The 25,390-nt window shown below is 33.4% G+C and overlaps 1 protein-coding gene across 4 annotated transcripts in view; it reads right to left on the bottom strand.

The window, feature by feature from the left end:
• GRIK2 (glutamate ionotropic receptor kainate type subunit 2) overlaps positions 1-25,390 on the bottom strand; it is a 1,096,112-nt gene that overhangs the window by 102,128 nt on the left and 968,594 nt on the right. The gene's annotated exons all lie outside the window — the stretch shown is intronic.

Genomic DNA, 25,390 nt, shown 5'->3' on the forward strand with positions numbered 1-25,390 from the left:
AATGGGAGAAGACATTTGCAAGTCATATATTTAATTAGGGATTAATACTCAAAATATATAAAGAACCCATACAACGCAAGAACCAAAAAAACAAACAATCCAATAAAAAGGGACAGACATCCTGACTAGACATTTTTCCAAAGAAGACATACAGATGTCCAACAGACACAAATTCATTTTATAGTTCTAAATAAAGATATAAAGGATTATTCTTCAGATGTATAATCTGCCTAAATAACAGAGATTCTATATCTTACAAGAGTAACTTTCTTAGCTTTATTTTGATTTTAACATGTTCTTATTTTAAAAAAATAGAAAAAAAGAGTTCTTATTGAAGAGTTAAGATACAATGATACTTTAGGTTCGTTTAAAATAAATTATTATTGGGACGCCTGGGTGGCTCAGTCAGTTAAGCATCTGCCTTCAGCTCAGGTCATGATCTGGGCGTCCTGGGATTGAGTCCTGCATCAGGATCCTTGCTCAGCGAGGAGTCTGCTGCTCCCCCTGCTTCTGCACTCTCTTTCTCTTTCTCTCTATCTGACAAATAAATAAATAAATGAAGTATTTTTAAAAAATAAAATAAATTATTATTAAATAGATAATTAGGTACTATTGCTCAGATATCCATGATCCTATCTTTATCAAGAGACTAAATCTTCTCTGACAACTTTTAATTTTGATTTCACTAGGACAGATTGTAAACTTTAAAAAAAATGTTTTAATAAATTATCAGAACCTTTTATAAGAAAATTATCTTTGAGAGTTCCCAAATGATTCCTAGGGAACCTGAAAGATTTGTTCTTTTACATTATTTTTTAAAATGTGAGGAATGATTAGGTTCACTCGTATACTCCATATTACTTAATAAGCACTGAGCTAAATGGGAAGAGCTGAGTGAGAAGGGGTTTCAAATTACAGACACTCTTCCTTAGTTAGGTTATATAGTTTTCATATTATTAGTATAACTACTAAAGTAATTTTAAGTTTTACTAAAAGCCCTGGAGGTTTTACAGTGTCCTCATTATCTACATAATATTCTTACCTTCAGGGGAAATATTGATCAAGTTTTCATAAAACTGCTATGTACTATACTCTAATAGAGAATTTCATACTTCTTCTTTTCTATATTATTGGTTAACTGAAAAAATTATTCAAACTTTGATGCATGTCTAAAGCCTCTACTGTAAGTTACAGGACAAGATTTGTATCTTTAACAAAGCCTTCTTAAAGTCTTATGGAAAGGCTTTACCAAGTACTTTGAATTCCTCATACTTTAAAGAACAGAATCTAGGTTTTGAGGTGACATTACTTAGAAAATATTCAGACTGTGGGGCACCTGGATGGCTCAGTTGGTTAAGCAGCTGACTCTCTGGTTTGTCTCAGGTCATGATCTCATTGGTCGTGGGATTGGACCCCTCATCAGGCTCCACAGGGAGTCCAGGAAGTCTGCTAGAAGATTCTCTCCCTCTGCACACCCCCCACTCACACGCACAGCACTGCCCCGCAAATAAATAAATAAATAAATAAATCTTTAAAAAAAAAGAAAAAGAAAATATTCAGACTGTAACAATGGACTGAATCAGAATTTCCAGGTCTCTTTCACCCAAAAACAGACATACTTCATGGAAACAGATTGCTGTTCCTTGATTAAAAGAATAAGAATCAGGGGGTGCCTGGGTGGCTCAGTCAGTTAAGCAACCGACTCTTGATCTCAGCTCAGGTCTTGATCCCAGAGTCATGAGTTCAAGACCCACATTGGGCTCCACACTGGGCATGGGGCCTACTTACAACAACAATAACAACAACAACAACAAAAAAACAAGAATTAATTATACACGAGTGAAGGAAATTTAATTGTGGATATTAGTTCAGAATATTGCCTATACTGTTTTTTATGTTCTATTTTCATGTCCATACAAAGAGACTCTTTTTCTTTCATGAATATTGCTAACATTTAATTTTGTAGACTTTGGTTTTGTAAACGGAAATGAACACATTTAAATGATTCTGACTCATCCTCTGAAATTCAGAAACTCTTAAGTCCTCTTATTCTTTATAGTAATGAATTATTTGCATAGGTTCTATAAGAATATATTTTCATTTCTACTAGTATGTAATTGGACAAATCATTTTTGCAACCAAGACCATACCTGGAGTGTCACATTTGATAATAATTCTCATTTAATCAGGTATGACAAGCCTATTATTTTAAAATAAGGGTTGACTTTAAACGTGCAGCCAATAGCTACAAAACTCTCTTAGGAAAACAGGCCTGTTCTTTGGCTTGAAAGTTCTAGCCTTATCAGTAGAAAGGAAAATTACTTCCTCCCAGGGCAGGAGACTTAAAAAATTCAGAGAACCTTAAGAACAAAAGAATTCATACAAATTCATTGCGACAGTAGGTGAAATTTGGAGGGAAATTAGCAGCTTTTAAAATTGTGATACAAGGCTATTTACAAAAACTTGCAGTTAAAAGTTACTTCTATGATTTAGCAGCTGGCAAATAGTGCCTAGCTTTAGATTTGCAAAGCAAAATCAAGGAAGCCTACATAGTTAATTAAGACTTTTGCTACACCTATGTAAATAATGCAGCCTAACCTAAGAGACCAGTGTTTTCTGATCAAGAACAATCTTTAGAATTTATGTAGGATAACAATGGGGGAGACATTCAGAAAATATTGTCTAAGACTTAGAAATGGATAAAAGAATTCCTAGGTGTTCTTTCAATGGAGGGTTGGATATTGTCTAGTGGATTACCTAGGGATTATCTAATCCTATAATAGTGTGCCCTGACTGAATTTATACTGACTAAGCTATTAACAACCCTGTAGACATAGATATTATCTTATAGAAAACTGATAGTGATATACACAGTTCTTGTCCATAACAATGCAAATTAATTTTATATGTTAGAGGACTGATTTACAACCTGTAGAAAGGTTACTCCAAACATTATATTTTATTAGACTATAAGAAATAAACTAATTTTACATATATTAGCAAATTCATTTTTGTATCCCCAATTGGTTCAAATTCTCTTTTGAATGAGTCTTAACAATAAAATCTTTGATACATGTTCATTTACATTCTCATAAAAGTCATGTTTTTAACTTTAAAAAATTATTCTTTAGCACCACAAATATTTGGGAAAGTGGCTATGTACCCCCAAGTATATACTTACCCAAATTTGGAAACTGAAAATGTAAAAGAGTCAGTTTTTAACAGTGCCTCACTATACACTATGAAATAGCTTTCAATCTTTGTATGTTTTTCAGAATCATTGGCAGATTAAAATACGAACAAAAATAAAAACTATTTTGGCTTCACTCCTAGAGATTTTGTTTCAATTTGTCTGAGCATTTATATTTTTTAAAAGCTGTCCTTGTGATTTTAAGGCGTAGCTGGGATTGAGGAAATTTCCTTCAAGCATCATCTTGGACCACCGCTGAGAAAAGAGGGGAAGGGGACAGGCCTGTCAAATACTAGTTCCTCTCCCCTGTTTCAACACAAATTGCTCTGCTTTTAGGAGTTTTATATTTGGACACTTTTTAAAGAAAAGCCTTCATAGCTTTAAGAAGTTTGAAAATCACCCCCCTTACCTAAAGTCACCCAGCTGTAACTCTTACTGTTCCTCCCAAATTCAACACTTAATCCAAACCAAACCACACACTCTTGACTGTATATGTTCTATTTTCCTCCTCTTGTCCTACTCTAAGGACAGTATTCCCCTCATCTCCACATTTCCAAATCTTGCACGTCTGTTGGTACTCAGCTGGAAAGTCATGTTCTCCCCATGAAGATTGTGTAAGTTTTTATTTTTAAAAAGTGGAGTTATTTAATTTTCTTGATTTCTCCTAACAGTTTATCTTGCATATATATATTGATTATAACATTATTCTCTATCATGACAATTCATATTTTAACAATAATAGGGTCATATTCTCTACATCTAGAAGTCTCCTTCCTCAACCCATAGTCTCACATTCCTTCCTCAAAAAATATATAAAATACAAAGTCAGTAGGAGAGCTCATACAGTAAACATTGTCCCATCCCTTGTGAAGTAAGTGGATAAAAGAATAAAAGAAGTATAATGTTCTATTAAAACACTGATCCAGTACTGCTATGTGCTTTTCTTTTATAAATATGCAAACAAACTCATAGAACAAAAGATTTATTCAATGGATTAGGTACTGAATTAAGCTCTTGAATTCTTTTACTATTTTACTTGCTTATCTGACTCAGTTGAATATTAGTTATAAATCACTTATCTCAGTCTCTCATTCACTGAATCATTTATGCATTGGTAGTTTCTTGAGCACCTATGATATGCCATTGGTTCCATATGTGCTCAGGAAAATCAGGTTACTAGAACATCCACACCCTCAAAATATCTTGTTGGAGGAGTTAGGATCCAAAAAAAAAAAAAAAAAAAATTAAAATAGAGTGGACTTAGTAATGTGCTTATCTTCTTCCACAAACTCCCTTCAGTCCTATCAAATCCTTATTCATTCTGTCAATCTAAAAATCTATTGGGGCATCACTTCTTTCAATTTTTCTAATTCTTTCCCAGCCTATAGCATTTATCCAGGAATATAAGATTGTTTTAAAATGCAAAAACCAATTAATGTTGTTCATTTCATCAATAGAATAAAGGAGAAAAGCAACATGACCATCTCAAAGACTCAGAAAAAGCATTTGACAAATCCAGCTCCTCCTCAAGATAAAAAAACATTCAAAAATAGGAAAAAAATAGGAAATATATATATACATGTGTGTGTATAAGCACACATGGTTATGGATGCTGTGAACTCCCATGATCTGCCATTTGCAAGCTGGAGACCCAGGAAGCCAGTGGTATGATTCAGTCTGAGTGTGAAGGTCTGAGAACAAGGGAAACTGATGGTGTAAATCCCAGTCTAAGGGCAAAAGACTAATGTCTTAGCTCAAATATGCAGACAGAGAGAGAATTCAACCTTTCTCTGCCTTTTTGCTCTATTTGGGCCTCCAACAGATAGGATTGTACCCACCCACACTGGGGAAGGCAATTGCTTCACTCAGTCCAGAAACACATTCACAGACACACCCAGAAATAATATGTAACCAGATATCTGGGCAATCTGTGTCCCAGTCAAGTTGGCCCATAAATTTAACTATCATAGATTATCTTCATTCTGATATGGAACAACTATAAAAAAATCTATACTTAATAACACAATAATAGTGACAAACTGAATGCTTTCTCCTTAAGATCAGAAACAAGACAAAAATGTACACTCTTGTCAATTCTAATCAACATTATACTGGATTTTTTTTTGTATTGCCAGGGCAGTAAGGCAAGAAAAAAATAAAAGGCATTCAGATTGGAAAGGAAGAATTAAAACTCTCTTTTTTGATGACATAATCTTACATATAGAAAATTCAAAGCGGTCTACTAAAAGATATTAGAAGTAATAAATGAGTTTAGGCAAGTTGCAGTATATAAGGTCAGTACACAAAAATCAATTCTATTTCTGGAAACTGGCAATGAACAATTAGAAAATAAAATTCTAAACATGATTCCATTTATAATAGCATTAAAAAATACAGAGGAATACATTTTTAAAAGAAGCACAAGATTTATATCATAAAATTTCAATACATCGCTGCAAGACAATTAAAGACCTAAATAAATGGAAAAACATTCCATGTTCAAGGATCAGACGACTTAACATTGTTAGGATAACAATACTTCCCAAATAGATATACAAATTCAACTCAATCTCTATTAATATTCCACCTGGCTTTTTGCAGAAATTGACCAGTTATCCTTAAATGCATATGGAAATACAAGAGGCCCAGATAGTCAAAACAATCTTGAAAAGAAAAAAAAAATAATGGACTCACACTTCCTAATTTCAAAATATACACCAATGGAATAGACTTAACTTTCTAGAAATAAACCCTTACGTTTATGGACATTTGGCTTTTCACAAGAGAGTCAAAACAATTCAATGGGGGAGGGATAGTCTTTTCAACAAATGGTGCTGAGACACCTGGTTATTGACATGCAAAGGAGTAAAGTTGTCCCTGGTCCTCATTTCATTAACTCAAAGTGGATCATAGATTTAAATGTACAAGCTAAAATTATAAAGCTCTCAGAAGAAAATATAATAGTAAATCTTTAGAACCTTAGGTTAGGAAAAGTCTTCTTGGATGTAATATTCATATCACAAGCAACTTAAGAAAAAATATATAAATCAGAATTCATCAAAATTAAAAAAATTTTGTGCATCAGTGGACATAATCAAGATAGTCAAAAGAAAACCCAAGAATGAAACAAAGAATTTGTAAATCATATTTCTGATAAGGGGTTTGTATCTAAAAAGTGTAAAGAACTCTTAAAATTCAATAAAAAGATAAATAACTCAATTTAAAATTGAGCAAAAAATATGACTAGACATTTCTCCAAAGATATACAGATGGTCAATGAGCACATAAAAAATGCTCAGTATCATTAGTATCAGGGAAATGCAAATCAAAACCACAATGAGACACCACTTCATTCTCAATAGAATGGTTATAATAAAAAAGATAAAAAGTGTTGGTGAGGATGTGAAGAAATTAGAATCCTCTATACACTGTTGCTGGTAATATCAAAATGTGCAGCCATTTGGAAATCTGTCTAGGAATTCCTCAGTTAGTCAAACATAGAGTTATCATATGATCCAGCAATTCTATTTCTAGGTATCTACCCAAGAAATATGAAAACCTATGTCCATCAAAAACATGTATATAAATACTCATAGCAGCATTATTTATATATCCAAAAAGTGTGGTAAGAACATATAAGATCTCCACTTTTAGCAACTCTCAAGTATATATTACGGTATTATTAACCATAATGTTAATTATATATTCAACCCTTTTCAGTATCTTATATCCATCATTTTAAAGAAGACTGGATAGGAGATGTAGAAAGTTTTCTTCATAGTTCAAGGGTTATAATGACTATAGTTTAGAAGGCAGTTTCATGTATATACAGAGAATAACATTTAAAAGTAAATAAAGATTATGGATTTCCAGTTTTAAAAAGCATTTGAATAACTGCACTGAATGATTTCTCTAGTAACATTACAGTACAATATATTAATATGGTAAGATACACCAAAAGATGACTCTTCACAACATGGAAAATTAACACAGATAGACATCTTATTGCTGGAGTCTGAGAGATTTCTTTTAAGTATAATGATGCTTCAACTGTAGGAAGGGAAAAATGAAGGGGGGAAATCGGAGGGGGAGACAAACCATGAGAGACTATGGACTCTGAGAAACAAACTGAGGGTTCTAGAGGGGAGGGGTGGGGGTATGGGTTAGCCTGGTGATGGGTATTAAAGAGGGCACGTTCTGCATGGAGCACTGGGTGTTATACGCAAACAATGAATCATGGAACACTACATCAAAAACTAATGATATGATGTATGGTGATTAACATAACATGATAAAATAAAAAAAGTAAAAAATAAAATAAAATAAAATAAAATCAGTGACCCACCCTTGTTAGAATAAAACACTACTGCCGGGTTGAAATGACATAGGTACACCAGTTTCCACCTATACACTATGCTCCTTTTAAATTCTCATTGTCCAATAAACTTAGTAGCCCCTTTTTGCCTTTGTAGATACTAATTTTGAGACAGAGTGTTTCCTGGTTCTATTGTCTGGACTTGTGTGTTAATTTAGGGGCTACAGATGCTAGAAAATAACTGGACAAGCAGTATAAGAGGGGATTATCTGTAGGAGATAGGGGTGGGGGGAGACTGGGGGCATGGTAGAGTACTCCTCATTAGAAATGCTTTATGACATTAAAATTATGTGGGCTTGGTTCTTCCTCATAGAAATGTTGGGCAGATAAGAAAAGCAGAAAGCAGAGCTACTTCTCTTTCAGAGCATCAGAAAGCTAGAGACCCTGACGGTAAGAGAACATCAATTCTGTCTTAGGTAAGACATAAGAACTCTGTAAGAAAACAAAAGAAAACAAACAAAAAAAACCTTTTGGATACTGAGAATCGGGCTACAAATTATGCATGCAATCCTGCTTTCAAGCTGTAACGGATAGAGAGATTTGTTCAACTGGTTTGTGGTCAACATCAAATCCCCATCAAATTCTTCTCACTTAAGAGTGAGAAAAACCTAAAACTGACAAAGTAGGATCAACTAATGTAGGAAGAAGTATCATCTTGGTTACTCAAAGGGAAAAACATATTTCTGAAAATGACTTATCACTATCAACAGAAGAAAAATTTGGAAACATATTTTTTCAGTCTCAATGTGATGTGAGACTACAAGATTTTATAAAACTGGTAGAAACTCATAAAGTGAAACAGGTTGGGAATTTTAGTGTGTTTTTGTAATGTGAGATATTAATGAAAAAACTAAAACATACTGCCATTTTCTTAATCTTTGATTATTAAAAATCTGGCAGTCATTTCTTTAATTTCATGAAAATTTTGAGTTGAAGTTAACAGTTCAGTACATGTTTGTAAGACTTCCATGACTCAAAGAACATTGGCCAAAAAACTGCAAAATCATCACTAAGCCACAAAATTGTTGTCTTGTATTTCTTTCAATAGTTCTATAAACTGCAATGAGTCATAGCATCAACATGTATGCTAAAAGATACTAACAACTGTGCCATAACACTTGTCATAGAGTCGGCTTCAAAACCAAGCACAAATAATTTTAATATCATAAAGCATAAGGAAAACATAACTTTTGTTTTAAAATTCTAATAAATCATGGTTGTTTTACCTAACATAGCTGGTGCATCAATCATTGTGAAAGAAATCAAATTTCCTGTTTTTAGCTGAAATTCTTCATTGATATCCATAAAAGATTCAAAAATACCTATGCCACTAGTTCTTTTTTTTAGTTCAAAACTTGACATCTCTTCCTAAATTTGGAAGTCCTTTCAGAAAAAACATACCCAAAGTAGTAATTAAACAGTGTCTCTTACATAGCATAATTCATCTACATCTACAAAAAAAGTGCTTGCAATTTTTAAAATTTTAAATCAACTGATATTTACTATTGTTGGAAAGTTCTTATATACTATGGGCAATTGTTTGGTGGTTTATTTGAAGATCTTTTACTTATAGTACAATATTCCTTTTAATCTTTTCTTCATAATTTTCTAACATTTCCATAGTTGAAATAATATCTTTTATCATCTTCTCATCTACTTTTTTTCTATGTTTAATAATCTATGTTGTTCAATAGCAGTCCAAAGGTATAACCTCAGATCCTATTAAAAATCATTTTTAAATTCTTGGAACAGTTGACTCTGATTTCAGGCAACTAATTTCATTGATTCTTTTACTGTCAAGAGAAACTATTTATCAAATTCACTATGTATTTTCTGAGAATATTTCTTTCTTTTTTTTTTGTTAAAGATCTTTATTTATTTATTTGACAGAGAGAGACACAGCGAGAGAGGGAACACAAACAGGGGGAGTGGGAGAGGGAGAAACAGGCTTCCCACTGAGCACGGAGCCCGATGCGGGGCTGGATCCTCGGACCCTGGGATCATGACCTGAGCCGAAGGCAGATGCTTAACAACTGAGCCACCCAGGCGCCCCTGAGAATATTTCTTGATAATGACTTTATGATTGTTAAAAATCTGTTTATGCAACAAACAGCTTTTCCACTTTGCTCTGCCTCAGCAAGTTGCAATTGCCATTTACGGTGAAATCTGTAACATAGCTTCATCCAGACACTTATTCTTTACTGTTCCAGTTATCTTACTAGCTTTTCCACTTCTATTCAATTCTGCTTCAACGGTATACCTTCATTTTAAATTTGAAAATTTGCCCATATGTACTTTTTAAACTAGAAAAATAATTTTATTATATTTTGTTTAAAATAATAGTATGTATTTCAATTTATTTTTTTTAAAGATTTTTACTTATTTATTTGAGAGAAAGAGAGAGAGAGAGTATGCACAAGCAGGGGAAGAGGCAGAGGAAGAGGGAGAAGCAAACTCCCTGCTGAACGGAGAGCCTGACCCCGGGCTCAAACCCAAGACCCCGGGATCATGACCTGAGCTGAAGGCAGATGCTTAACTGACTGAGCCACTCGGGTGTCCCTATATTTCAATTTAATTACCAGTTATGGCTTACATAGTTATCATTGTAACTTAGGTCACATGCATAAACTGCTAAACAAACACTTTACAATGGTACATCAGTACACAGAAGAAATCACTTGAACTGGATCAATCCATTGCCACTGCTATCGCTGATTTGTTTATGAGTAATACTAAAAATGACACAGGCACTGATCACATGCTCTACAATACAACATTTAACATGATGCAAAATTTAAAATAAATATATAATTTTGTGTTTAATGTGAAAATGTCTACACTGCCTCAAGTTCAAATTTCCAATTAAATTAATTAAATAAAATTTAAAATTGTGTACTAGTTACAGAAAGAATAACTAATGGAGGTAAAAGTACAGCATAGGGAGTAGAGTCAATGGTGTTGTAATAGCATTGTATGGTGACAGGGGGTAGCTGGACTTGTGGTGAGCATAGCATCATGTATACACTAATCTAATCACTATGTTGTACACCTGAAACTACTGCAACATTGTGTGTCAACTACACTTCAATTTAAAAAAAAAAGAAATTTTGTTCCTCAGTTGCATTAGCCACATTTCATGTATTTAACAGCCATGCATATTTTTTTAAAAGCCATAACAAAGCAGAACTCCAGTCTTATTTCTTATCCTGAGATAGTGATATTTCTTTGAAGAGTTTTGTAGCAAATTACTGATCTTGACACTCTTGAAAGTGTTCCCAAATTCAAAGAAAGAAGCACAAGCAAAATGCTCAAGTGTTTCTTGAGGTAGTAACAGTAAATTATTGCGACCTTATTTTCAAGATATAGCAGGGGCAATAAATTAGGCCTGAGATTTGGGAAGAAACAGTTGCTAATAAGGATGAGTGAGAAGGATGGTATGATAGCTATTGCATGTCTACTGACAACACACACAAAAAGATGTAGGAAGAGTTTAGCTACCATTATTATTTTCAAAATACAATTAATTTTGTTCTTCTAGCTATTAGAGGTCTACTCTAAGAATTATGCATGTTATGGCATCAGTGTAAAGTAAATGGAAGTGGCAATTTGCAATGATTGGGCCCCAGAGAAAAAACAGCTCTGAAAGAGAAGCCTAGCAGGCTTGATGCTTACGCACAAGCTCCTTCATCATGACGAAGTTACATCCCATGATCTTAGGATTCCTGTTTCCACAAAATTAGTTTTCAGACACCTTCAAATAAAGATGTCTTTCTGACTTTGTAAGTTATCCTCTTGCTAATGCTAGTTTATTCGATTCCTTGAGAATAAATTTTGCTGGTTTTCTTAAAGTCATCTCTATTGCTTTTAATTCATAGACATAAATAGCTCTAGTGTTTTCCCTGGATTCCAGGGGGGTCTGTGTCATGAACATCAACATCTTCAATATCATCATCATCATCAAATTTGGGGAATCCTTTACGAAATGTCTTCCTAAAGGTTAGTATGTATCAGGTAGACCTAAAAATGGTTGTTTTTAAACATGATCATTTCTTAGTCATGGCCATCTTAGTCACTTCCTTTCATTTTGACAATATGGATTCCTAATTCACTCCACTAAATTCTATTTGTTAGAGCTAGGCTGGGTTATTTTCTTCTAGTGTTGAAGAGAAGGCTGATATAACAAAAATATCTGTATAAGAATAGTTAAAGAATATGAACTAACATAGGGTTCCCTGATACCAGTGTGTCTTGGGCATCCCAGTAACTGAGAAACGGTATTCCAACCCAAATGCATTCAATGTCAACTCTTTATGAGAGTACAGCCATGCAAATGTTCTTTCTCATTTATAGACATGGAAAGGCTAGGTAAATCGCAGCTAATGTAGATTATCTCTATAATGTATAATCTACATATAGAGATGTAGATATCTCTATAATCATTCTTCTAAATATATACCAATACAGCTTCACTGAAAAAGGTTAATGACTACTCCTATATATTTCTATTACCAGATTTTTTTTCTCTTTCACTTACAGACAAGATTGTATTAAGAAGCCTAAACAGATAACCTTAATATCATCTCTCTACCAATTTTCCTTTAAGGTTTGATTAAAAACATGTATTAAATTTAATATTTTAGGGGCACCTGCATGGCTCAGTCAGTTGAGCGGCTGCCTTCGGCTCAGGTCATGATTCCTGGGTCCTGGGATCAAGCCCCACATCCGGCTCCCTGCTCAGCGGAGAGCCTGCTTCTCCCTCTCCCTCTGCCTGCCACTCTGCCTACTTGTGCTCTCTCTCTATCTCTCTGTCAAATAAATAAATAAAATCTTTAAAAAAAATTAATATTTTAAAGCATTAAATTTTCTGATATTTTAATGCAATGAACATTAAAAATGAATTTCTCAATTGGTATCTTAGGTATTCAAGTTATAACTTATTTCTTTGCTATACACGTGTGTTTATATATAAACATACTTTGAAAGTTTGCAATGACTAGGTGAATGGGTTTGGAAATTATCAAAAGGCTTTTGTTTCAGACTTTATCTTAAGAAAAAAAATTATTTCTGAAAGTATCATAAGAACATTCTTATGACCCTATTTTACTGATAATGAATCTTTGAAGCATATTCCTGAAAAGAGCATAAGTACCTGTGTTCAGTGAAAATATGATATTTGTAAAACTATATAAAGCCTAAAAGTCTTTAACACTGAAACAAGAAAGAAAAAAAAAAAACGAGGCAAAACTATATCCATAGAGAGTGGCACCTCGGTGGCACAGTTAAGTCACCAACTCTTGATTTTGGCTTAGGTCATGATCTCAGGGTTGTGAGATCAAGCCCCGCATTGGCTCCCTGCTCAGCAGGGAGTCTGTTTTCCCTCTCCCTTAATTCAACTATTAAGGTCCTTAAAATAAGGAAAGCAGTAAATACATACTGGGAGTTTATCACATGTTTAGTGCTTTATGTTAACAATCTATAAGATATATAATTATACCCCAGTTTACCTACAAAAAGTCTAGAGAGGTTAAATAAATCCCCAGTGAGTGACAGATATATTAATTCATGACACAACCTAGTCTATGCATTTAAACATTTTGTTAAACTGCATTGTATTGACTCAACAATCTTTATATCTATTATTAATAATGCTTTCTAATTATTTGGTCTTTATTTAATTGTTTTTGTAATAAATTAAAATGAAGCGTAAACTCATAGTGTTCTGAAAACAGTCAAGGGACCTACAGAGCACACTAATTTATTGTGTAACCTCTAATTAGCTGTAATTACAATATTTAATAAAGGAAACACCTACCGTTAGAGATAATCAAGTCTTTTCACTGAACTCCACTAGTGCTATGGTATATACAATAGGCTAATAACAATCAAAGGTATTATTCAAATGCTGTCAGGAAAAATAAATTACAATTTTTTGCCAACCCTGAACTATTCTTCCACTAAAACAGATTTAATACGGAAACTGGGTATAAGAAAGATAAATTATGTAATCATTCATAATTTAATTCCAATTAAGGTAGCATATCTTTTTCCTATAGGACACACTCACTCATGTATGCACATACATATGCAGACACATTCACTCATCTGGGTAGTTCTTTACTTATGAAACCGTTAAGGAATTTCTCTGAATACAGGAGGTCAATGAAAGTGCTCACCAGTGTGCACTAGATATTTACCAACTGCCACAGTCAATAATATCACAGCAAAAAGAACTTGAATTATTTCAGAATCTGACTTCTTTACTACTAAGACATTTAGAATTAAGCTTAATCTAGTCATATTTTTAAAAGCAATATTTTTGAGGAATCTATTATATTCAGTTTGCAATTATCAACATCTATGAATAAGCTCTAAAGTTTATTTTGTCTTTCTTCCAATCTATGTCAGTGTAGGAAAAGGGTATAAAAAAGAAAGGATGCTTTATGAATTATGTTTGCTACTTGTGAATATGTGTGATGAAGTGATAAGGTCATTGACTATTAGAAGGGCCGAAGAGCCTACATTTTGCTTGCGGCCAAGAGGGAAAACTGCTCTGTTTTGTCTTTAAATGAAAGTCTAAACATCAAAGATGGCAGTAGCAGTAAGTAATAGTAAGCCTCATTTTGCTTTATGGTATAATGAAAGAACCAACTTAATGACCATATGATGTCTTTAATCAGCTCTTAATATCAAAGAACAAAGTGGTATTATTGCCATTAGCACTTTTGGGAAAGAAATAGGAAAACAAATGAACAAAAGAATATTCAGCTGACCAAAGATGCTAATTAGTTTAAAGTGCATTTGCAACAACAAAAAAATAGCTCCCCCCTAAAAAAGGCATCATGGTGCATGAAAAATCAAGAACATTAACTGCCAAGGGTATTCTGGATTAAGTACAAGTTTCACAGTATTCAATCTGTAATTAATTGACAATCTAAAAAGATAATAAGTTTTTGTTGATAGTCCATAAAGTTGGATTCCCCCTACCAAAAAATAAACCCACTAAGCATGATTAATAGATACTTCTTAGCCACAATGCCAATTAAGATAATTTTCTCAAAGAATTTACAAAGCAGAGAAACTGGGTTTTTGTTTGTACATTTGTTTTAGAAATACCAAGTGATGCTTTTATGTTACAATTTCTATAGAAGAAGAGGAATTTTCATTTTAATTATTTTTATCTGAGAAATAAAACATTACACATTTTAAGTAACAATTTTTATATTTATCTAAGCCTATATTTTTAGGTCCAAAAATATGCCTTTCTCAAATCCCTTTCGAATTGTTGCCTAACCAGTGGCTATAAACTCTTACAGTGACAACTATTATCCATTATCCAGTACTTGACATGCCAGCTCAACATTGCTATTAACTGACTTTTCGAGTTTTCTCACTCCCTGTGGGGCCCTCTCTCCTAAGATTGATGAGGTGCAATGTGGTGTTTGAGCTGCCATGCTGACTTGACAAACAGCAAGAGTGGTCCCTGCACAGAGTGGAGGAGGGAAGGCAAAGGAGAGACAGAACCACAGTGTATCCTGGAATGACAACAGCCTCATACACTTGCCTTTCAAGGCAATTAAAACATTGTTTCTCAGATTTTACAGTTCTGTCAAACACAAAACTTCTTTCTTCGATTAAAGTCCCCCAAAGCTTCATTGGTACATATTGAAAATTAGAGAGGGATTAAACTTTTGTCCCTCAGACATTTTAGAGAAGCTAAGATAAAAGTTGCTGCTCTTTCCGAGTTTAAATATGTTGAAACTCTAATCACTTCTTATAATTCCCAAAATGGTGTTCTCTCTTACTTTTTAACTATTGAATTCACTCTGGCAGAGCTAAGGTAATAAAACCCATCATAGTCTAATTTTCAGACAGCTTGATAGAACCAATGTTCTTAGTATAGATAAAGTGTAATGAAGCACTTTCTTTCCCATAGGAAAGTCTTCGACTCATATGCTTTGATGCCAACTAGCCTTCACATCTGCTGTTTCACCATTGATAGCTGTAACTTGGCATGCTAAACTAGTGTCTGATGAAGCAGCTTTACTCAAAGGCACCATTTTATTTCTTGCAATGGGAACATAGTAAAATGGTGTTGGTTTCCTGTAGGCCTTATGCAAATCCCTGTAATAAACATAGGATCAGACCTCACATACAATAAATTGTGTGTTAGATGAGAATGGGGGAGGGAGACAATCTCCTTGAGTGAAAATAACCCCCTTACTATGCCAATAAATTAAATACATTATAAATAATTATTTTAAATATTCATTTCAAGACTAATATTAGATACTAATAAAAATACAATAATAATTTTAAAATGCCAACCTTACTTTATTAAATAAAATATTGCTACTTAACTTAATGTCAACATTAATCCATTACCCACAACCAATATCTTAAAATGATTAATGAAGAAAAAAATTATTTGGGAGTAAAAGAAAAATGGTACAGCTACAAAAATCTTTGCTGAGAGATTTCTTTTAGATTTCTAGAAAAGCTGTTTAATTAAAAATGAAGAAAACATCAACTTGGACAGATGAAATTTCAGTAACAGTATTAATCACTAATCTAAACTGACTGCCCAGATAGTGTTCAATCACATAAAGAGTTCAGGTTTTGTTTTACTTATTTAAGCATGCAGAAAAATCAAAACAATAAACCAGATTATATACAAACCTGAAACATGAGATAAAAAATTCACAATAAAGTTTCTATTGATTCTACATAGTCATTGAGTTATTACTTAATTGGTAACTTGCAAAGCAAGTTAGCAAGAACAGTTTTTGGCTTGGAAGCTCTAGTATATCTGGTTTTCGATCACCCACATCAGAGCAGAATGCCATGTGTGAGGAGAACTTGGTTTCAGCTGAGATTTCAGAGGGATAATGAGGAATTCCAAAGTAACTCCTCCACACAATTCTAATTGAGTGATAATTTGTCCTCATCAGTTAATATAAGTGCATTTTTTTCCACAAGGAAAGAGTGGCAGTAGTTCACCAAATATTACAGAATAGTATACTAAGCTCAGGAAACAAAACTACATGAGCCCAAATCTCGAACTGTTGGGTAGAATCTAACTCGATATAAAACTATAGAGTAAGGTACTTCATTTCTTCTTAATCTGGTCCCCATAATGTAAACACAGAAGTCACATGTACAATCCTTCCAAGACTTTAATATGCCTGCTCATGGGTCTTTAATTTCTCCTCCCTCCCCCATGGTAGAAGAACCTGTAATAAAGGCTTACAAAGAAATGTATCCACTCCCTAGATCCCATAGAATATATATTTTCTCAACTTTTACTCAGAGACACAAACAAAAGTCAGGTTTTACATCCCCCCCCCATAATTCCCCGAGAAAGGAGAAAGTTCTAGTTGTTTTCATCCTGCTACATGGTAATTCTCATGCCCACCAACTGGAGACTTCCAAGAATGGTGTTAGAAATGAAGATGTAATTAGATTATTTACTCTCAGCAGATCTCTTTTGAAAAAAGGCTTTAAACACAACCCAGGTAAATAATTTGAAAGAAGCAAGACTTAGTCAACAGATTTATCATCATTTCACTCTTCTGTCTGATATTTTGTGAGGTCTGGGTTTCAGAAAAGAAGAATGCCCAAATTAATATGAAAGAAGCAGAAGTAAATACAATTAGTTATTAACTATCAATGCCAATAATGAAGGGATTATTTATATTTCAAATTAATTTAACTCTTCCTGCACATTGGAATCACCAGAAGAGGTTATAAAAAACTCAGATGCCCAGAATCCCACCTGAAGATATTTTTATTATTTAGCCTAGAGAGGGGCCTGGGCCTCAGTATTCTCTAAAAACCCCCAAATTCTAATGTTCTAATGTGCAGACAGGTTGAGACTACTGATTTAAACAAATGGATATTTCAAAGATTTTTTAAACTTAGTGAATGATATACCCAAATAAGACAAAATAATGGCTCTATTCCTTGAAAAAGAAAAACTGATGTAAAAACCAAGGCTATACTCTTGCTTGTCAAAGTAATGTGATTGCCTATCACAGATAAGACCATATTCCCATGTAGCATTCATGCCATCCAGTCCCACTGGTTGCAGCACACCTACATCTACCATTTTGATGGATAAAAGACTGGCCCGTAAGTTGAAGTAAAGCTTTAACTGGGGATCCTGATAAAATAGTATTACTGACTTTGCTGGGCTATAGTCTAGAATTTATGAGGCATACATAGGGAGGTACAGCCAATCAACAAATAAAAAATTTTGATGCCAGTATACATATGCTCATATTAATACTCCATTTTTAAACGTTTTTAGGCACAGAGACGATATCCCCCAGGTGAGACCCAAAGCTGAAATTTGAGATCTAAATTATTGAGGAGAAAAGAGCAGTGTCATTTACTAAGCATAAATTGACCTGAAATAAATAAAAATGACTTGAAAGCAAAACTCTGTGGCAAATTAGACACGGCAACTCTTACACAAGCAAGTAATTACGAAAGAATCCCTGAACTCACTGAGGTAGCATAATGAATTTCTAATTATTATATTGTCAAAGAATCCCTCCCAGATATGTGGTGGAAAATGATTAGAAAACATAATAGTAAATTGAATACACAATGAAAGACATACTCAATTACTATCCATGTGCAGATAGTTATTGAACCTTCTCTTTGTGATGACCATACTTAACTGGGAATTTGCTACATCGAATATGAAAGGCATTTAAAGAATAAGTTCTGGAGATCTAATGTACAGCTTTGTGATTATAGTCAGCAATACAGTAGTATAAACTTTAAACTCACTAAGAGACTAGATTTTAATTGTTCTCACTACAGAAAGGAAATGATAATTATGTGATGTGATGGAGGGGTTAGCTAATGCTACATAATCATATTGCAATATATAAATTTATCAAATCAACATATACTCCTTAAACTTACACAAGTTGATGTCAATTATATCTCAATAAAAAAATAAAGCGAATTCAAAAGTCATTTCAGATTATCTTTCTCATCTTTGTAACCTATTTTAGGTCAATTTTATGCATACACAAATGGACTTTCAAGATGTTTTACCACCAATATAGTAAGAAGAAACTAAACACTCATTTTGGAAAACCCTTTTTCAATGTGAAAAGTAATTATAGATGTCATTCTGAAAATTTACTTCTCCAATGTGTAAATCACTTTATAGTAAATATATTATACTTTCATGACTAACCGCTGCTCTAAATAAAAACAACAAACAAAAATTATGTTTTGTAGAAATGAAGACAAATATGAGAAATGTCTAATGAATGGTATATGTTTCTAAATCCATTTATTAAGTATAGGCCATAAACTGCCAATTTTTTTATATTCTATCTCTCAACTCAAAAATTACTTATGTTCTTTTGGCATTTAAGAAGCAAAAATCACTCAGTCTTTAAAAAAATCATTACAGGCATGCCACACAAGCAATTCAGGCTTAAAAACCTATACTGTCACCCTAGCATAATCTAATTTTAGAAGACCATTGAACTGATAAGCTCAGAATAAGTAGCAGATTATAAAGAACATGTGATAGCTATATCTGCCCCAATGGCTTAAATCAAATGTTGTAGAAATTTAATGTGATCAATCAGTTGGGTCATGTGGGTGAGCCAAATGACTAATGCACTTAACTCTTCTGAGTAATGATGGTTATGCCATGCTATCTTTGGCTATTACTTTTATTTTTGGTACTACGAGTCCCTTGGTTATTGCTTTCATAATTAATAAGTCACTTAACCTCTCCATGGCCCAGTTTCCTCATCTGTTAAATGAGCATAATGATAATTGCTCCCTATCCTTAGGGGTTGCAGTAAAGATTAATGAGCTAGCATTTAGAATGTACTTTGAGTTCTCCTAAAGAGGGAGACTATGCACAAAGTAAAACAAAACAAAACCCTCTCTGTGGCTAAGTACCAAAAGATAAATCTTTCCCTCCAGATAGATTAATCCACTTGTTTGCATTCCTAACACTATAACCTATACTTCCGAAAAACTGACATTTAGCCCAAAGTTAAAAATGAAAATGCCATAGAGGGCTACATATTTTGAAAAAACATTTTTAATTCTCTACAAATTAGCAAACTTTTGAAGACAATCACACATTCTACCTAAAATCCTTTGTCATAGGTTTTCCATCAATGAATGCAATACTCATTGTGCCAAGGGATTACTGTACAGAATTGGTAAAAGAAGTGAGTTGCTGGGGCCCCTGGGTGGCTCAGTCATTAAGCATCTGTCTTCGGCTCAGGTCATGATCCCAAGGTCCTGGGATTGAGCCCCACATCTGGCTCCCTGCTCCGTGGGAAGCCTGCTTCTCCCTCTCCCACTCCCCCTGCTTGTGTTCCCTCTCTCGCTGTGTCTCTCTTTGTCAAATAAATAAATAAAATCCTAAAAAAAAAAAAAAAAAGAAGTGAGTTGCTGCCATAAAAAGAACCTAAATATGTAACACTGACTTAAGGTCACATAGTAGATTGCAATGAAATTATTAGAAGAAAATGGGGAAATGAGGATCTATGAATATAGGGGGAAATAATATTTTTAAAGTGTGCCTTAGAGTAAGTTGGAAGATTGAAATGCACTAATGATCTTTTGGACTTGGCCAAAAAAATTCTAGACAAAATGACAAAATATTCAAGGTATCAGCTAGTTACTTTTAGCTACATAGGATAAGGTAGTACTAGAAAGATATAGAATATTAACAATCATCATTAACAAACCATCTAGAAAGATATAGAATATTCACAGTACTAGAAAGATACAGAATATTAACAATCATTAACATGAAGAGCAAGGACGAGAAGAAGGTGGGGGAGAAATAATTTAAAAGAACCGAGTTGTTTGCAAACAGTACTTAGAGGTGATACAGTAGAGTTAGAATTTGCATGGTTGGGTAATTTTAAGTGTTCCTAATCTTCAATGTCTCAAGCCAGTAAAAGTTCTCCAGATTGTTTCAACATGGCGCCAGTCCTTAATTAAAGAACAAATTAAGCATGTCGCTTGAGCTGCTTCGTTAAGACCTCTGAGAAAGTTAAGGCAATGCCTTGTAGATTTTCTCCTCCAGTAAAAAGCTTCTATCCCATTGCAAAAATTAGTCTAGAAAGAGGCACATTTTAAAAAGAACTGTGGGTGTGGTTTTTAGATTATAAGTGGACTCAACTGGACATATTTAAAGGCCACGAAAGTTTAGCAGAAATGGTATGGGCAAAAGCACTGTCATCTTGGTGTAAAAGGATTTAATTTTAGAAGACCAATGAATTGGTAAACTCAGAATAAGTAGCAGATCATAAAGAACACATGATAGCTGTATCTGCCCCAATGGCTTAAAGCAATGTTTTAGAAATTTAATATGATCAAACAGTTGAGGTCATGTGGGTGAGCCAAATGACTAATGCATTAGCTTTTCTGAGTAATGATAGTCATGCCATGATATCTTTGGCTATTACTTTTATTGTTGATACTACAAATCCCTTGGTTACTGCTTTCATAATTCTGTTCAAAATGTACTAAAGTCTCTGGGCTTCCAAGTTTCTAGAAATAGGACTGCTGACTTATAAGCTAAATAAAGGTTGATGTTACATGCCACTGAGTTTTTCATTGTTTGTTAAGAAACATCATTGTGGCAATCGGTAACTAACAAAGCCCAAACCATATGCAAAACCTGTGCAGGGAAATAGAGATCCAAAAGTGAACGATGCAGATTCAATCCCTGCCCCCCTGCTATGCCGTGTAGTGTAGAAACAGAGGAACTAAGCACACAGATTGGGTTGAAAATTTAATGAGAACTGAAGTAAAAAGTGCTCAGAGAATAGAAAGGAGGATCACCTTACCCGAACTGGGTAGGTTTGGGTACAGGAAGGATCAGGAAAATTTGTCTGGAATAAGTGAAGTATAAATTAGGATTTAAGGAATAAAGGGAGTAAAACCAATTAGGTTGATAGGAAGGGATAAGGATGAAAAAAAATGCATAACAGGCATTGGAGAAGCAGGTGCATCATGTACTTGTGGCACAACCTGGGGCTAAAAACACAACAATTTGGCTATAATTGCAAATGTGAGAGCAAGTGTCTATGAAATAAGAAGTCAGTCCATAAGGTGTCTTATAAACACACCGAGGAGCTAGGTTTATATCCTAAAGCAAAGGGGAGAGGGTAATTTTGGAGGACTTGAAGTCACTCTTGGTAGCACCAGTGAGAACAACAGGGACAAAATTGGGAAAACAAAGTTAAATGGTTCTACAAGACCCTGGTCAGAGATGACACTAGGTCTTCTGAACCAAGACAGTAGTAAAGGAAACAGATATGTAGGAGATAGAATGGACAGGTGTAGGGAGTTGCCTGGAGATGTAGGATATATGTCTAAGATTTAACACAATTCTTACCACATAAGAGATGATCAGTAAATATTTCTTGATTAAAAACTTGATATCTTACAAATGAACATCCATATGATGTAACTGAGAACATAAGATGCATGGCAACACTGGCTAAAGTAGGACATCTTGATCATTGGGTTAAAAAAAAGTTAAAATTAAGGATAAACATTTTTAAATGAAATGTTTTTATAGTTCCCTTTACCTATGATTTGCAATAAATTCCCCAAAGAATTGCTACATGCACCTCAATATACCATTTCAAAATACACAGTCTAGAAAAGAGCTTTCATAGTTTCTTTTTATTTTACTTATCAAATTACATCTTCTTCATGACAACAATAATCAGAAAACTGAAGCAATTTCAATTAGATAAACATGATGTGATCTCTTTTAAATCCATTTTGAAATGATTTATCCTACTGTGGGTCATAGAAACATAATTGACTTGACTATGTTTAAAATCATCCTAAATTCTGAATATTTTTAATTAGCCATGTATTCTAGTAATGCTAACATATAACATCTGTCAAGCATTAACTGGATGGTTAGCATATCATGTAGAGCTTTCATGTAATATTAAAAAAAATACTGTGAGAATGGTCCTATTAGTCATTCCAATTTAGAGATGAGGAGTCAGAGGTTTACAATGAACAGTATCTTATCAAAACACAGCCAATAGGTTGTGGAGCCAGGAATTAAGCCCAGCTTTTCTGATTCACCGTTGTTTTCATTGGTAACAACTATTCTAAACTGTAGCCTCTATGTTTTTCGAAGTATTAAGTGATTTACATTAGATATTTGATACTATTTTAATGTCCTTTTAATATGTGGCAGGACTTTTTTTTAATAACCACAAAAGAGAACACACATCTCCTTTGATACCACATTTTTTGGAAGACAGACTGTATTAGTACATGCAACAAGCCAGAGATTTCAGGTAGACCAAACCTAGAGAGAGAATGTGTAGAAATTGGAAAACCTGAGTCATGGGTTGCATAGAAATATAGGTGATTCAGCATCATTTTGTAAAACATATAACTCACTTTGAAAAATCCAGGGATTCTCAAAAGAAACCATCACACCCACAGGCTCTAGCTGAGTTATTTTTGAACATGCAGTCTATCGGTATTCATTCTTTTAACCTTTATACTTCAGGCAGAAAAGAATGTGCTTGTTGCTTGGTAATATTTTGTATAGCGTTCAGCCCTGGGTTGAGATTTCAGTTGTACTACACCCAAGTTCCCAGATTTCAAGAAGGAAGTTTTGGCAACTCCTTTATTGTTTTTCAATAAAATCCCTAGGCCTTCAGTTATTTTATCATTTAAATATGATTAAGAACCTATTGTTTATGTCATATAGTTTTCTATTGTTTACATGGAATAACACTGAAGAACTACCAGTCTGTTCAATTTTGAGTTATTTTACCAGTCATGGCTTTACGTTTATCCTTGGGAAGAATTTATTTGGAGTGTAATGGATACAAAAGAAAAGAAGAAAGAACTCTTCTGGAAGACAATATACATGTAAGCTCAATAAACAAAGTCAAGCATGTTCTTTGGAAAAATAATTATTTAACGTTGTAGAATGGCATGACTCAGCTTTTGCAATACTGAGGACTTACCCCTTTAAGACCAGGTATCTTGAGCCAGCTCTTCTTGCTTGTAGTAACAAAACTATACCATTCTTTAAAATAATTTTCTGGAACTGAGCATTCCAGAACAATTAACTAACAGCAGGGTCTTGTTAAATTTGTAAAAACAAGATGGAAATTCCTTTAGAAATCAATGCCTTAAGGGTGCTTCCTAGAGTGTTTGTATGCATTGCTGTTAATTAAGAAATAAAAGAATGGTATCAAATGTAAATAGAATACACACACTACTCCCTGGTTCATTGCAGAGTTGCAAAATGAGCATGCAATTACTTCAATTCCAGATTGCTAGGGAATATTTTTTTTTAATTTTATACCCATGGCTGGTATAAGTGTATAGTTTAGCAAGCTAAAGTATGAGGTTGAAATTAATATCATTTAGGGGTATACTAAAATAACTAAAGAAAAATCAACATCTAATGATTCTTTTAAAATCTTTTTTTAAATTTTTTCTAATTTCAACAGTAAGAATTCAGTATGTGATCAAGTTATCAACATAAGGTAATTGTCAACTTAGTGATTATCACTGTGTGGTTTTTATTGTGACTAGTGTAGATTCCAGAAGGCCTTAATTCTACAGAAAGAAAGTCTGTGCTGTTGGAAACAGAAAATTGTTCTATATCAATTTTCTCTTGGTGCTAGAGGCAACTCTGCATGTGAGAGCAAAAACAAGAGATGAAAGAGGGAGAAGAAAAGTCAGTAGCAAGGAGAAGTGAAAGGAGGGGAAAATGACACTAACACTGCAGAGTAATTGAGCTAAAAAAAATTAAAATAAATAAAATTTAAAAAGAAAGAAGAGAAAATTGAAAAGACTGAAAAGACAAAAAAGGGAGAAAATAAGCCTAAAGATAAGAAAAAAAGAATTTTTTTCAAATTGATTTTCCAGAGATAAACCTTGCTCATAGTATAAAAGAGCTTCAAAACTTAAAATATTTGAGTCTTCTGGAAAATAATAATGAAATGAAAACTCTGATGTATTTTTGAAACAGAAATACTCAACTTCTGGTATCAAATCACTTGCTTTAGGCACTCTGTGTTCTTTTACAAACCTTCTTCAAAAGTCTCAGATACTGTAATAATTTTAATGCATCATATATTCACTCCCTACAAAATTATTGACACTGACAATGTGCATTTAGCATTTTCAACAGCTGATCTCTTTTTGAAAACAAAAAAGTTATATAAGAAAAGCTATCTCTATTATTTCTGAATATCCAATCAGGGAAAAATTGATCAATTACAATTAATATAGTCAAATAGCACTATACTGATCATAATACTTTGTTCATATTTGGTTATACAATAAATGTGATTAAATAATAATGATTTTCCAGTTAAATGTAAAATACACATTCAAGTTTTCATCTAGCCATATGACAAATTCACTTTGAAAATAATTAAATGTTAAGAATTACATAGATTTGATTAAATACTAAATCTACCTCATTCTTTGGATATTCAGTGTCCTCTTGAACTCTAAAATAAGAGCTAATTTAGTTTTGTAAGAATTCTTATAATGAAAACTACATAATTATTTGGCAAAGTTGTTGTTTTAAGTCACATAAAACCCAGTTCCATGATTGTTGATTTAGTCCTCCGTGTGTCCAACTAAACTATAATCTCCTTGAAAGTGAGAAATAGATGTTTATTTGCTCTAGAATACCAATGTGTAGTGTAATTTTTGGTACTCAATAGGTACTTGATGAATGTTTGATGGAAGAATTTATTTTATAGCTTGAGTCAATTATTTTTAAAAACTCTACCTCTTCTGCATACTTAAAT

This window comes from Halichoerus grypus, chromosome 9, assembly GCF_964656455.1.
Source record: "Halichoerus grypus chromosome 9, mHalGry1.hap1.1, whole genome shotgun sequence".
In the NCBI taxonomy this organism is placed as follows: Eukaryota; Metazoa; Chordata; class Mammalia; order Carnivora; family Phocidae; genus Halichoerus; species Halichoerus grypus.